Here is a 13,981-nt window from a genome sequence, read left to right on the forward strand (position 1 = left end):
CTCTCCTGGTCTGCTCTCCGCCCGACAACTCTCTAGTTAAGGATACCAAAACACTAGGAAATTTTTAATACTCCTTCCTCATTATGCCAAAATCCATTTAGTTGTCAATATCTATTAACTTTATCCCTAAAAATCTCTCTCCTCTTTGACACTGTTGTTTCTCTAATGAAGGTCCATGTTTACTCTCACATCTGTAGGGCCAAGGCATGTGCCCCTTCCACCTTTTAATTCCTATTTCAAACACCTCATCAATTTCTCTTCTTTCAATTTGCCATCATCCCTATGAACCTTTTCCAATTTCTCTCAGTTTGAAGCAATCTTTCCCTCCTGTAAATGTTATTATAATTTCATCCATGACTCACTTGTGACTCATGAAAGTTTTTACTATAAATTGTAAGAGTTTTCACATCTTAATCCCTTCATTAGTTTATCAATTCATGAGAGGGAGTATATTTTATAACACCTTACACTTTGGAGGTCTTCTGTGAATGTTTATCAATGGATAAATAAATGTATACAAAGATGTAAGTTGCTTTCAATATATTCATTGCTTCATCTTTCACAATCTGATCTGAATTATGATAATTCACTATCTTCCCCAAACAGGAAAGTCTACCTAATTTTTCCCAAGCATTCTATCACTCTTTTCACAAATAACCTACATGCAGATCTTCCCCCTTACTTTCTGCCACTCTGATATGCCCTCCAGGTTTTCAAAATTAAGTTTCTCCTCATCACTAGCTTAATTAGCTAGCCCCACTGAGCAATATTGTTACCTATATCATTTAGCCAATCCCTATTCCCTGGTATCATCAACTTTTAATGATGCAAATAACACAAAGGACAGTGAAAACTAATTTATAGTTGTCTATACCACACATTTCTCTCAGACCTTTCTCATAGCTTATAGTTTTTGAGTTTTTACTATATACAAGGCACTATTCTAAGAGTTTTCCTATAATAATTCATTAATTTTTGCTATAGTCTCCATAAACCAGAAAATATCCTCCTTTTACATTAGGGAATGGAAATGGAGGCCAGAGAGACAAGTAAGTAGCAGAACTGGTCTTCACACACAGGCAGTGAGGCATCAGCCTCCATGCTTGTAGCTACTACATGTTTCTGCTTCTCAGAGCTTTAAACATACTGAGCCTAACATTAGTCATATCCTATATAATAAAAGAGAAACATGTAAATTGACCCTCCCTTTTCCACGCTCACCAGCCAATCAGGATGAATATGCAAATTTCCTTCTATACCCATTTTATTGAGTGTTTTAGTCACAAATGAAGCCTGGCCAGTGTGACTCAAAATACTAGTGGCATTTTTCAAAGAAATAAAACAAAAAATTATCAAATTTGTATGGAACACAAAAGACCCTGAATAGCCAAAGCAATCCTGAGAAAAAAGAATACACTTCCTGACTTCAAATTATACTATATAATCAAAATGGTATGGTATTGGCAGAAAAATAGACACACAAACCAATGGAACAGATTTGAGAGCCCAGAAATAAACCCACGTGTATATGCACAACTAGTTTTTTACAAAGATGCCAAAACATACAATGGAGAAAGGAAAGGGTCTTCAATAAATGGCGCTAGGAAAATTGGAAAGCCACGTGCAAAAGAATCAAACTAGGCTGTTTTTTGACACCATACACAAACATTAACTAGAAATGACTAAAGAGTTAAATATAAGATCTGAAACAATGAAATATGTAAAAGAAAATGTAGGTATTAAACTTATAGACCTTGGTCTCAGGGAGGCTTTTATGAATCTGACTCCAAAGGCAAGGAAGTAAAAACAAAAATAAATGAATAAGACTACATCAGACTAAAAAGCTTTTGCACAGTAAAACAAAAAGGCAACCATCTGAAAGGAAGAATATATTCCCAAACAGTACCTCTGATAAGGGGCTAATATCCAAAATATACAAAGACCTCATACATCTCAACAATAACAACAACAAAAAATAAAATAAAACATCCAATTAAAAATTGGGTAGAGGACCTAAACAGAAAATTTTCCCAAAAAGACATACAAATGGCCAACAGATATATGAAAAGATGATCAATTTCATTAGTTATAAGGGAAATGCAAATCGAAACCACAATGAGATATGGCCTCACACCTATTAAAATGGCTACTATCAATTAGACAAGAGATGACAAGTATTGGAGAGGAGGTAGAGAAAAAGGAACCCTCAGACACTCCTGGTGGAAATGTAAACTGGTACAGCTACTGTGAAGGAGGTTCCTTAAAAAAGAAAGTATAAAGCTACCATATGACCCAGCAATCCCTCTTCTGAGTATCTAGCCAAAACTTGAAAACATCTATATTTATAAAACCCTAATATGCAAATAGAATGGTGGAACAACCAAACAACTGAACAACCAGTCACTATGATGTGTGCTGACCACCAGGGGGTGCGTGCAAAACATGGTGGGCATTAGCCCCGCTAGCATCTGCTGCTGGTGCCAGCCTCAATTGCTCTGCTGTCAGTGTGTGGGAGCAATGGTGGTAGCGGTGGCAGCAGAGCAGGAGCAAGGCTGCCGGCAGATAGGAGACTGGGGGCCATGGCAGGAGGGGCCGGGAGTGGGTGTGGAGGATGGGCCGAGACTCAACCCTCTGCCCACCTCACAGCCCACAATTCCTTTCAAGGTACACAAGTTCATGCACTGGGCCCTTAGTTTATTTATAAAGATATATGTACAGTTATGTTCATTGCAGCATTCTTCCCAGTAGCCAAAACATGGAAAAAACCTAAGTGCCCTTCCATGAATAATTAAATAAAGATATGGTACATATACACAATGGAATACTACTCATCCATAAAGAAGGATGAAATACTGCTATTTGTGACAAGGATGGATATTGAGTGTATTATGCTAAGCAAAATAAGTTAGACTGAAAAAGGACAAGAACATATAAAACAGAAAGCAACAAATAAAACAAAACAACTCATAGATACAAACTCAAGGACACAGTATGGTGCTTATCAAGGGGAAGGGGGTGGGGGTGATGGGGAGCTCAAGAAATTAAACATTTTAGCTTCAGTTATATATTTAATAGGCTTGGTAATTAATGCATGTGGAAAGCTATTGTTACAGGAGCCTTTGTGCCCCAGAAGGACTGCAAGCGATCAAGAAGATATCTGCAGGGATTGGAGGAGGGAGGCTAATGGGGGAGTTAGCGTTAAGGGGTCATCTGTAATTCTGTCAACAATTTTTTAAAGGAGGTATCGGAGCCACTGTGCTCCAGGGAGAGAACTTCTGCTGCCCAGGATGCAAATAAAAAAGGCACAGGTCAGCAGAGGCAGGGATGCTCAGAAAATCACCAGACTGCAACTTTTATCTGATTAACCTTTTCTCTGAATTCCAAACCCCGTACTTACACTTTTCTTCTTATAAAAATGGTTGGCTTGAGATGAGATGTCAGACGCTCTTTTTAGAGTACATAACCTGCCTTCTTCTCAGATTGCCAGCCATCTGAATAAATCGACCATAGGATTTAATCCTTGTCTCTAATGATTGGTTCAGGTAGTGACAAGTATCACAAACGTGGACTTCTTCAGTTTCAAGGGCAGAATAAAGTGGGTAAAGGAGACCAAATAGATCAAGATGGAAGGAGACTAGACTTTGGGTGATGAGCACACAATGAAATATATAGATGCTGTAGCATAGAATTGTACACTTGAAACTTATAGAATGTATTGACCAATGTCACCCCCAATAAATTTAATTAAAAAATAAAAGTTCTTCACTTATATGGCAGTGACTCAGAGGCATGGCGACTATAGAATTTATGAGAGTGAAAGGCAAAGCTACTAATAGTTACACTGGAACGACTGGTTTAAACCAGGACTGCCCTGAAGCGTCTGGGCAGTATGTTCACTCTCTTAAGAGGCCATGGGTGGAGTGTGGGACTAGCGGAGGCTGAGGCAGTCCCGCCTGCAGGGCTTCCCATCCTCTGTCTCCATCAGGGCAGCTAGCAGCTCTGCTTTCCTCAGTTTTGTGTGGGTTACTGTTCTGCAGAAAACCTAATTTGAAAGGGGTTTGATTGCCATAAAAAGATTGAAAACCGGTGGCTTAGGCAAAAGTTTAAGGTTCAAGAACAGAAAAGTTTAAATGGAGGATATATTTTTCAGGAAAAAAAAAAAGAAAGAAAGAAAGAAAAGAAAAAGGACTGCTTTTTTTTTTCTTTTTTCTTTCTTTCTTTTTTTTTGTTCCCCTTTATCTCAGAAGGCAAGGGGTGTTAAAATGTTATGAAAGAACATGTGCTTTTTAAATTACAGCTATATTTTTAAACAAACCATTTGTTGGTGATGCAATTGCAAAAGGCGTCTAAACTTAGCATGTCTATATTTAATTTATAGAATTGCATGTTTTAAAAGAATGAATAGATTCTTCCAGACTATGTTTAAAATCCACTTGTAAGTTGTGACTTTGCAAAGCCAGTTTTTATCCTGGATCACATTAAAAAAAATAATGCTGTGAAAATGAATATTCTTAACAATGGCAACAAATGTGGTGTGATAATCAGTTGCTGAAGAGCCTAACATTTCCTTTTATAATTCACTATTGTTGACAGGAACAAATATCCATATAACTTGTGAATGCCAGCAAAAAAAAAAAGAGCTTTAAAATATCCATAATATTGAATGAGAACTAAAAACTCAATGAAAATAAGCACTAGAAAACTACACATTATGATCTAGAAAATCATTTCATTCTGATTTACTTACTTATTTCCAACTTCAAGTGTTTTCCTTGTTTTAAATTTCATTGAAAATTTGAAATTAACTTTAAATTTATATACTTTTTTTAGATTAATTATGTAAGTGGTAGCATGACAATTGAAGTGCTACAAATGGTTTCATTAAGTACTTTGTAGTTCAATTTGTAATTTTGGTTTCAGAATAAACTCAAAATTTAGAAAAAAATATTCTACATATTTTTCTTCCTCCTCCTTCTTCTCACTTTATTTCAACCTCTTCTTTTTTGAACATTTACTAGCTCAGTATATGTTTAAGAACTAAACTAGAAAAATATTTCTTTCTCAAGTTTAACTTTGATTTTCAAGGGAGGCAAAAAGACAGATACCATTCCCCCACAATGACGTGTTTTTAATAACAGAACTTCCTATCTAGAGCTATTTGGTAAAGTAACTTCTTTTTCTCATAATTCTAACCGAGGAATCAATATCATCTCAGAAGTGTTCAATTGATTTTTCAGGCAAGAGGTACCATTCACAATGTTACATTCATTCACAATATAAGACTTTATTATGTTGAGACACCGTTTTGAAGTTTTAGTGTTTAGACCCAGTTCCCACCCTCAGGATACACTGTCCTGTGGGGAGACAGAGAACTGGAGAAGCAAATAGGCAATGGTAAATGTCATGATGGGAATAGGCACAAGGTTCTATGGAAAAACTAACAGGGAACTCCTGAGTAAGCACCAGGAAATCAAGGGAAATTGGGAGAGGATGTCTGAGATGTGTCCTTAAAAACTAATTAAAGTTCTTCATTAAAATCTATGTAAGTAGGGATTCAAGTATTTTAGCAAGTTCAACCTCATGTGCATTCATTCCCACCTCATTGTAGAGTCCCTTGGACAATTATCTCTATGCTAGAATCTGCCACATGGAGGCACCTACATTCTGATTCAGAGTAAAGAGAAGGGTGAATGGATCAGGGAAATCTGGGATTGGGTGAAATATCCAAGCAAGGTCATGACTTTGGAGGTCAGAGGTCAAAATAAAGAGCTATAACTCTCAATCTATATACTTGTGCAAAACTTTTACATGTAAATTTTTAAATTTAAACCTACTGAATTAAAACTCCAAAGCTTAATATATCAGAATGGTGAAAATCAGTCATTTTTTGAAGTGCTTCATTCTTTGTTGGACAAAGTCTGTACATAAAGATCTTACATAACCCAAGGTTATGGAGAATCCTCTGGTTATTGGATATCAGGTCCCTGTCATGTACCATGAAGATATCTGTTTTCTGGTCCCCACAGGTTGGGCAACTCTGCTGCTTGAATCATATTCATCTTTGGACAGACTAAGAATCTTGGTACGTATCTCTCTAAATGCACCATATTCCCTTTGAAATCTTTCCCCTGTTTGATATGCTATAAGGTTGTAAAGAAGGACCTATTTCTTTCTTCCTTTCTTTCTCTCTTTCTTCCTTCCTCTCTCTCTCTCTCTTTTAAAATTGACTTTAGAGAGAGAGAAAGGGAGAGGGATAGAGAGATACTAGTAGAAACATCAATGAGAGAAAAACATCAATCAGCTGCCTTCTGCACGCCCCTACTGGGGATCAAGCCAGAAACTCAGGCATGTGCCTTGACTGGTAATTGAACTGCTGACCTCCTGGTTCATGGGTCAATGCTCAACTACTGAGCCACAACAGCCTGGCTGGGGACTATTTCTTACTGGCTTCTCAGACCTCTCTCCCTTCCCCAGTCAATCCTAGAGTTCTCATAGCTTCCCCAATGCCCTTTCCACTTTATTCTCCCTTCCTGGTATAGCCCTTATAGAGATCTTATCTCTATTATAAAAACCCTGTGGCTGTGACGCCCATCACACCATCACGCAGTCACGACCAAATGCCAAAAGGCACCTACTGAACCTCATATGATTTCTTCATGGGAACAAGTGTTGCTCTGTTCAATTCTCATCTTCCAAGGAAGGTCAACCTAAGTGCTCCTGAGAAGGAAAGGTTAGGGCAGGAAACTATTCATATCTCTGTCCACAACTGTCTTCAAGGTGGGCTGGGCTGTGTGCACAGCGGGGCATGCGCCGGTGGGCGGGACTGCATGCATGGTGCGCAAGAGTGGGCGGGAACTTGACGCTGGGTCCTGCACAGCACCGGGTCTGGGTCTCGCCCGATTTTGCCCAATGGGCCTTTAGTTTTAAATAAAAACAGAAAGACCTCTTATCATTTGGCTGCTTCTGCTTTGGCTCTGATCAAATCCTTGTAGCCATAATTGGAAAGCTGGCGGCCTGCTAGAAATGAGGGTGGTTGGGGAAGATGTAGGCAGAACATGCACAATTTAACCGTTAAGTAAATTACCCTTCCATTATGTATATGGTCCTTTGGAAGGAGTAAGGGAAGGAGTTTAGTCTTAGTTAGCTACATCTGAAAAGTGCCACAGTACCCTGGACACTGTGGTCATCTACACAGTGCCCGTCATGTTGCTTGCATCTCTTAGCAGGTTATCAAAGCTTGGTCTGCTGCTTGTTGAAAATAGTCTTTGGGGGGATTTCATGTTTTATGTACTTCAAGTTTTCAATACTTTTGTCTCTTTCAAATTGGCAGTCACAGGGCTTTTGGTTTTCCAGTTTGGAGTCTTCCTCAAAGTTATTCCATGGGTCTCCAGATGCCTTACAATTTCTTTTCTTTTTAAAAAAATATATTTTATTGATTTTTTTACAGAGAGGAAGGGAGAGGGATAGAGAGTTAGAAACATCGATGAGAGAGAAACATCAACCAGCTTCCTCCTGCACACCCCACACTGGGGATGTGCCTGCAACCAAGGTACATGCCCTTGACCGGAATCGAACTTGGACCCTTCAGTCCGCAGGCTGACACTCTATTCACTGAGCCAAACCAGTTAGGGTGTGATGCCCTACAATTTCAAATCAGAGCTGGATTCTCCAAATGCCCCTGGGTTCAAAGTGTACACCTTGTGCCCCTACTGCCAAGGACAACTGACTTTTTTCCAGCAGAATTCTTGTAATTATTGATTCTCATGATTATTAATAGAATTTTCCATTCTATAGCAATTAAGATTTTAAAGCTTTTTCACTCATTACCCCATTTGATTCTCAGGAGAATCCTGAAAACTAGGACAAATGTTATCATCTATGCCCCCTAACTATAGTCTTGATTACAGACCTCAAAAGCAGTAGGTTGAGTGAAGAATTGTTGATAGAAATTTAAGTTGTGAAAACACATTCCAAATAAGCAGAACGAACCATACTCAAGGCACTTATGTCTTCTTTCAGCTAAGGACAAATCACTAAAAAGTATCCGAGAACATTGCAGGAATTGTCACTGGGATTTGAAAGACATTGGTTATTCTCTTTACTCTGATTCAGATTATATCCCTTTGACACCAGTTAAAATCTTCATGAAGTTGTTCTCAGTGTAACAAAAGAATCAGTAAGAGCTTTTTTCTTTGTTTCTTTTCTCTCTCTCTCTTTCTTCTACTCCCCCCTCTCCCTCTCTTCTTTCTTCTCTTCTTCATTCATTCATTTGTTCTTTCCTTTATTTTTTCCTTCTTACCTCTTTCCCTTCCTTCCTCTTTAACTCCCACCCCTCAAACATGTGAAAAACATCAATTTCTACTCTCAAAGTTTTTTTAAAAAGTTTTAAAATATATTTTATTGATTTTTTACAGAGAGGAAGGGAGAGGGATAGAGAGTTAGACACATTGATGAGAGAGAAACATCGATCAGCTGCCTCCTGCACACCCTCTACTGGGGCTGTGCCCGCAACCAAGGTACATGCCCTTGACCGGAATCGAACCTGGGACCCTTCACTCCACAGGCCAACGCTCTATCCACTGAGCCAAACCAGTTAGGGCTACTCTCAAAGTTTTAAAAAACCTGAGCAATAATGATTTTGCAAGAACACAAAGGTTGCTATTAACTCAATCAAATACATAGTTATATATAGTATATATAATTATATTATGATTTACTAAGGTGAAAGAAAATGTTATTGATTGAGCACCTATTATGTGTCAGACACTGCTGAATTTTACATATGTATTGTTATTTAAACCTCACAACCATCCTTTGAAATAGATATTGGTGTAGCTCAAAGTAATTAAACAAATTTGCTAAGACCTTATAATTGAAAAATGACAGAGGCAGAATTCTAAATCTGTTCTTCAGGGCCTCCAAAGTCAACACCTTGTCATTACAGGAGTATGAAAATGATAAATTGAAAATGATAAAATTTAAATTTGGATCAGAATCATACAACCTATAACCTCAGACTAGAAAGTGACTTCAGATGTCTTCTTAATGCAAACTGCTGAGCCTCTAAAATTATCTGCAAGGTGATTGCCTAATCTCTACTAGGACAAATTTAGTAAGAGGTTGGAAAATCTAGTAAGAGGAGGATTATTTTCTTGAGAAATTAATTCTTGTTTTGAGCCAAATTATGTCTTTCTCTTTTTCTCTATCCCATTCTTTGATCCTGGTGATCTCCTATGACTAGGGTGATCATATGTCCTACTTTGCGCAGGACAGTCTTGACTTATATAAATTTATTGTCCCAGCATAATTATTCATAGTGTCTCATTTAACTCTAAGAAATGCTCCATTTTGGGTAACAAGTTGTATGTCTACCATCTATGAGGCCACACACAAATATCTGAGATGAGTCATCAACTCTCTCATCACTCATCTCCTCTGCAGGCTAAATATTTCTGGTTGATTTTTACTACAAATATGTAGTTGTAAATTTCCCTCAATCCCCTTATGGCCACAGTTCCCTGGACATTTTCAAATTTAGAAGTTCCTAACTTAGTCTTCATGGACCCTTGGGGAGTCCATGCATAGCATTTGAAATTCTATGTGAAATACTGCATATAAGAGTATCATGTGCATTTCTTAGTGTTGCTGTAACATATTACCACAAACTAGGTAGCTAAAAACAACAGAAGTATATTCTCTTGCAGAAGGCCAGAAGTCTGAACTCAAAGGGTCAGCAGAGTTGGCTCCTTCCATAGACTCCATTTTGTGCTTATCTTATAACTTGTGGTGGCTTCCAACACCTTTGGTATTTCTTGGCTTGTGGTAACATACTTCCAATCTCTGCCTGCATCTTTACATGATGTTCTTCGCTGTGTCTCTGTGTCTTCTTCGGTTTTATCTCTAAATCCAGGATTACCTCATCTTCATTTAGTTTATTAATTACATCTGTCAAGTACTCTATTTCCAAATAAGGTCATATTCACAGGTATGAGAAGTTAGGACTTAAAACATTTTTTTTTTTGGTGGGGCACAATTAAACACACTACTAACATATGTGTATTGTTCTAAAAAGTAGGCCAGTAGATTTTCTCATACCACAAAAGAATCTGTGATTTCCCCAAAAGTTGAATAACCTGCTCCAGTTTTCCATCCCTAATATAATATTTCTGACATCATTAAGGACAGTTTTCACTGAAGACATAATGCCTGACAAATGGTGGGCATTTAATAAATATTTGTTTAACAAATGATTGACTGGTCTGATCATTTCAGAGAACAGTCTCGCTCTTTGAAAGTTTGCTCCTTTTTTTTTTTTTACAACAGTCAATGGATATATTGTTTTTTCAAGGGCAAATATTACTGATAGTCAAAATTGTAGCCTTAATTTATGATTATAGCTACTTGGAGTCACATACATTTCAGATAGAATAATAGAAGAATCCTCTTGTAAAAAGAACTTATTTTCCTTCAGGTGGAAATTGATAGGGGTGAGGTTCCTATTCACAAAACAGATCAGTTCTGATTAAAATGCCAGAGTTCCATGAGAATCTGACATCTATTTCATTTTTTCCCATCAGTCTCTAGTACCTCTGAGTATAGGACATGGATGCTCTGGTTTCCTGTATTACTATGTTGTTGTTGTTGTTTTATTTTTCTTTTCCCTATGAGAAAAAGAAATTAATGTTGCTTTCTCCAATCCATGGCAAAAAATCTTGTGAAGACATCTCTCCATTTGATGGGAACTGTACAATTGACTTCTTCACTAATTGTTCATACTCACCCTAATTTTTCCTTGGGGAAAAATTCACACTTCAAAACCTCAGCCTGCAGTCAACATAGATCCCAGAATTGTTTCTTCCTAAAATCTAGCACCAGCGTTTCATGCTATATTTATCCTGTGATGTATTTCACAGCTGGAACACTACCCTTCAGAATGATGGGCTAAGTCCAGCAATCTGTAGACTTTTCCCCATGATTAATTATACTTAGGTGCCAACAACCTAGGATAGAATCAGTTTTGATAGTCATTCAACTGACAGTTAAGCCCCAATTAATTTTACGCCTCATTAGACATCTGCCCTTAGGTTAGATTCTAATGATTTGCTTCCAATGTCCAAGATGCCTCATGGACAAATGTAACTGAACAGGGAACTGGTTTTTGTATTTCAATTCTATTGGGGTTTTCTTTTGAATTTTAACAGTTTATGCCTTTATACAAATTGGACTCCAGAAAAATAATTTTAGTTTGCCCCCCACCCCCACTACTGAAGATCAAGAAAGGTAGAAATAAGGCTGTATTAGCTATTAGAATCTCAGTTACTATCAAGGGATTCTTACTGAGCTTCTGGTATTTATGTAAACAAAATTTCTTGTCTTGATGGAACACCCAAATGAGATGAATGTAAAATTTCTTAATGTTTATATCCTCCTGCCAAGGTACCCGTTGTTTGTTTGGATGTATGGCTACAATTCAACAATCTTGTGAATTCCATTTAATCCTACTATCTGACAGATGAAATAAATATTGTTGTGCACTCGAATGCCAGAATAGATGGTAGGGCTTCCAGAGTCTTACCTGAACTCATTTTCAAGTAGAAGGATTGTTTCCCCATGGGTCATTCTTTTAAGTGGAATGTTCCTGTTCAAATTGATTTTCCCCCATAGGTTAACTTTAGGATCCTCTTCCGCCCTGCGAATAATTAGTGTCTCTCCTACATTTGCACAATCCTTGACTTGATTATCTATTCTTGTCTTATCCTCTGAAATTAAAAGGTTAATTAAATATGACTGAGTTGTTTCAAAACATTCTGCCAATTTAAAAATTCTCCTTTATGTTCTGAAAAGTTCCTGAAGCTACATTACGAATTTGTCTCGTTTGTCCTTTGTTAGACTCACATTAAGCCCCAACTTAAAGATTACCAGAACTTTAAAAAATAACAATCCTGACTAATTTAGCAAGTTATAGAAAATGGTAGTAAAAGGAAGCTACTTGGGCCCTCACAGGTTTGGCTCAGTGGATAGAGCATCAGCCCACAAACTGAAGGGTCCCGGGTTTGATTCCGATTAGGGGCATGTACCGGGAGGCAACCAATCAATGTTTCTCTCTTATTAGAAAAATAAGGACTGCCAATTTAGGAAAATAATTACCCAATTGATGAGGGAGTTTATAGAATTAGGATTTCCAATAAATATGCAGGAAGGGTCTATTTCTGCCAACTGTGTAATTCAATGAAAACAGCCTGAAACTTTGTAAATGCTAGGTCCCTCCAGGGGTGGGACACAAAAGCCGGAGATAAAAACCTTTATCAGCAAAATTCAAAGGTTTATAGAGCTTGTGAGTTAATCCTGCTTTTCTACATTCTTCCTTCTTTCTTGTCTTTCTTCCTTCTAATTTTTTCTTCCTTTAATGTTTTTCTTTAAAAACAATTAAAAGTAATAACATTATCACTGAATATATTCACAGTTATTAAAGGAAAAATAATTTAAGTAAAACTTTTAATCTAATTTATTTTATAAGTAGTTGCATACTATTTCATAGAATACATATGCCCTAATATTTTTCAACTATCCTTGTATTGGTGAACATTCATATGTTTTGCTAAGGCAAAAATAAAAGCTTGAGTATTTGTACATGTATTCTTATATACTAGTTCATTTGGGTAAAGGTTTTTGGGGGTTAATTCTTTGACCTAATTGTAAGCTTATTTTAATTTTTATTAGTAACTGCCTAAATATTCCCATCTAGATTATAGAATTCCTTTTACATAAGTGATAGATTCTATATGGTTTAAGAGGCATAAAGAATAGATCTAGAAAAGCTAATTTCTCTCCTAGAGTTTCTGAAGAAGAAATAGAGGAGATATAAGAGAACAAGCAATAAAATATATAATAAACATATCCTCATAATTACAAAGGAAAAAAAGAAATTGCTCAAAAAAAAGAGAACTAAAATAACATCTGATTTCTTGGCTGTGATGTAGGTTGCTAGAAAACAATGTCTCCAAGGTACTAAAGGAAAATTATTTAGATACTTTACAAAGCCAAACTTTCATTCCAATGTAAGAGCAAATTTTTCTTGCCCTCATTTCCTTGGGTGGGTCAGTGTCTACCCTACTTCCATGTGAGCAGGAAAACCACAAAAGGCAGAGATAGGGATGAATAACAGTGAATGCCTGAGTATTTCCTGCTGCCCCTTTTCTTCCCATACTCCAAGGGCTAGATGATTATATCTAAAGAAAAGGAATGAGAAAAGTGAGAACAGGGTTTAAAATAAGCTTAATATCCTCAAAGGAGTAGTAAGGGCAGACACCGGTAATATAAAGAAGGAAACAAATATTGATAAAAAAAAAAAAGGACCAGTTGGGAATTATGTATTTAAAGAATATAACAGTCAAAAGAATTCCATATGTAGGATGTATATCAAAATGTTAAAGGTGAAAGTGAATGTGTAGGCTACAAGAATTGATGGAAGAAACTATCCAAATAACATTAAGAAATCACAGAAATGAAAAATATAAAAAAAAACCCAAGAGATTTAAAAAATCGTACTTGAATAGCAGGAGTCAGAGAAATAAAATAAAAAAGTAAAAAGAGTAGGGAATGCATATTTAAAGCAACAATGACTAAGAATTTTCCTGAATTATTTCTAAAATTTAACCTAAAGCAGTGGTTGGCAAACTCATTAGTCAACAGAGCCAAATATCAACAGTACAACGATTGAATTTCTTTTGAGAGCCAAATTTTTTAAACTTAAACTATATAGGTAGGTACATTGTTATTAACTTATTTAATTAGGGTACTCCTAAACTGGCCTTTGCTAAAAAACGTCCTCAATCTGATTGAGGTACATTCGCTGAGGTCGACCCCTTCCAACTCTCCCATCCACACTAGTCTTGTATACTTGTTTCAGATAGACGAGTGTGGATAGGAGAGTTGGAAGGGGTTGACCTCAGGGAATGTACCTCAAAACAATGTACCTCCC

This window comes from Myotis lucifugus, unplaced genomic scaffold (assembly GCF_000147115.1).
Source record: "Myotis lucifugus unplaced genomic scaffold, Myoluc2.0 scaffold_9, whole genome shotgun sequence".
In the NCBI taxonomy this organism is placed as follows: Eukaryota; Metazoa; Chordata; class Mammalia; order Chiroptera; family Vespertilionidae; genus Myotis; species Myotis lucifugus.